The following is a 2,549-nucleotide window of genomic DNA, read 5'->3' on the forward strand; positions in this document are numbered from 1 at the left end:
TGCAACCTAGTGTGGTAAGTGCAGTGGGCGTGGGGTCCTTCACTCGGTGTGCTTGTGAGTAAGATTGCTTTATTGGTTCATTCAGCCACACGTCTCATCCTCTATGCCTTGAATATCTACTGTGCCTTGTACTGTTTTAAGCAGCAGCAAAGGCAAGAAACACATTTTAATTTTGGGGGAAAATTGGGGAAATGAGAAAATAAAATACCAGCAGTTGTCTCATCTGTAGAAGTTCCTCCTCAGGATTGTTGTAAGGATCTAATAAGAATGTTCATAAAGTACTTGCTGTCTCAGTGCTTGGACCAAGAAAGTGCTCACTGCACATTCCGTGATGTTATTTGGGTCTCTCAGCTTTCTTGTGGCAGCAGGCACTTCCCTAGTTGTGCTCTCTCCCAGCAGTCCTGCCTCTGAGTGATCTTTCCAGACTGCTCATCTTATCGTGTCAGTTCAGTTCAGTCACTCAGTCGTGTCTGACTCTTTGCGACCCCATGAATCTCAGCATGCCAGGCCTCCCTGCCCATCACCAACTCCCAGAGTTCACTCAGACTCATGTCCATTGAGTCCGTGATGCCATCCAGCCATCTCATCCTCGGTCGTCCCCTTCTCCTCCTGCCCCCAATCCCTCCCAGCAGCAGAGTCTTTTCCAATGAGTCAACTCTTCACATGAGGTGGCCAAAGTACCAGAGTTTCAGCTTTATCATCATTCCTTCCAAAGAAATCCCAGGGCTGATCTCCTTCAGAATGGACTGGTTGGATCTCCTTGCAGTCCAAGGGACTCTCAAGAGTCTTCTCCAACACCACAGTTCAAAAGCATCAATTCTTCAGCGCTCAGCCTTCTTCACAGTCCAACTCTCACATCCATACATGACCACAGGAAAAACCATAGCCTTGACTAGACGGACCTTAGTTGGCAAAGTAATGTCTCTGTTTTTGAATATGCTGTCTAAGTTAGTCATAACTTTTCTTCCAAGGAGTAAGCGTCTTTTAATTTCATGGCTGCAGTCACTTCTCTTTAAAACCCTGGACCTGCTGTGTTCTCTTGCTTCTGTAGTTTTTGTTCTCACTTCTACACTGCCCCTCCCCAACCTGGTTTTTGTTCCTAATTCCTAATTCCTCCTTGTCTTCTTCCTTGAGATAACCCTTCTGCTGAAGGCTCCCCTGTCCTCTTGTAGCCCTGTCTTTTCTCTGTCATGGATTTTATTGCCCTGTACTGTTTGCTTAATGGAGTCCCCCATTAGATTGCAAACTGCACAAAAGCCAGGTCTGCCAGGTGTTTTTTTCCAGTCTACTGTAAGCCCAGCTTCAGTTGGTGCCTAAGTACCTCTTTGAGTGATCGGAATTCTCGTATACCCTCTTGCCCACAGTGCATTCTTTGTTCTCCGTCTGCACTAGGATGTCACGAGGCTGTCAAGATGAATCACATCACCAGCATTTTCTTTATCTTCCTGTTGTAGTTTGGCACTTTATTGTGAAGCATCGTTAGGCGAAAGTAAAATTTTACTTGGATAAAAAAGATTTGCTTCCAGATTATATAAAATGAATAAACATATCCCTGGAGCGTTTCAGTTGGCAAGTATGGTGATCTATTCAACATATGTTCTGTGTTGTTATTATAATTTACTTACCAACTTTAGAGAAGGAAAAATGGTTTTCTAAGAACTCTTAGTCTCTGAAAATGGTCACTTGAATGGATTCCCTTGCTTGTAACCCCTATCCTTCGGACTATAGATGTGAAAGTGAAAGTGTTAGTTGTTGAGTCGTGTCTGACTCTTTGTGACTCCATGGACTGTGGCCTGCTGGGCTCCTCTGTCCATGGAATTCTCTGGGCAAGAATATTGGAGTGGGTTCATTCCCTTCAGTGATCTTCCCAATCTGGGGATCAAACCTGGGTCTCCTGCATTGCAGGCAGATTCTTTACCATGTGAGCCACCAGGGAAGCCCAAGACTACAGGGCAGGAGCAGAAGAATTTGCGTCACATGGGGCTCGTCAGAGACCAGCCCTCTGAAGTCACTTGACATCAGCAGGGACTTACTGCTGAGTCAGATGACATTGTGAATAGAACAAGACTTGGGACATCTTCATTTCAGTTATGGTTCAGGAAAATGAGTCGCTCATGTTCATTGTAAATTCATTTATGACGTCAGGCCCTCAGAACTACTTAACCACATGGAAGTGAAAGAAAATTTCTCTGTAATTTCTCATCACCAGGACTAGAATGAGTATCTTGAGAGAGCATTCTATACCTGAGTTTGGGTTTGGTGTTTCTGAGCATCTGATTGACCAGGAAACATCCAGTGGGTGAGTGCAACCTCATGGACTATAGCCTGCCAGACTCCTCTGTCCATGGAATTCTCCAGGCAAGAATACTGGAATGGGTTTCCATTCCCTTCTCTAGGGGAGTTTCCTGACCCAGGGATCGAACCCAGGTCTTCTGCATTGCAGGCAGATACTTTACTATTTGGGCCACCAGGGAAGTTCCCTATCTTCACAGTAGTTGAGTGCATTTGCAGACTCTACAGTCCTAGTATAAAGAGGAAGAACTACATCC

Source organism: Ovis aries, chromosome 3 (genome assembly GCF_016772045.2).
Source record: "Ovis aries strain OAR_USU_Benz2616 breed Rambouillet chromosome 3, ARS-UI_Ramb_v3.0, whole genome shotgun sequence".
Taxonomy (NCBI): Eukaryota; Metazoa; Chordata; class Mammalia; order Artiodactyla; family Bovidae; genus Ovis; species Ovis aries.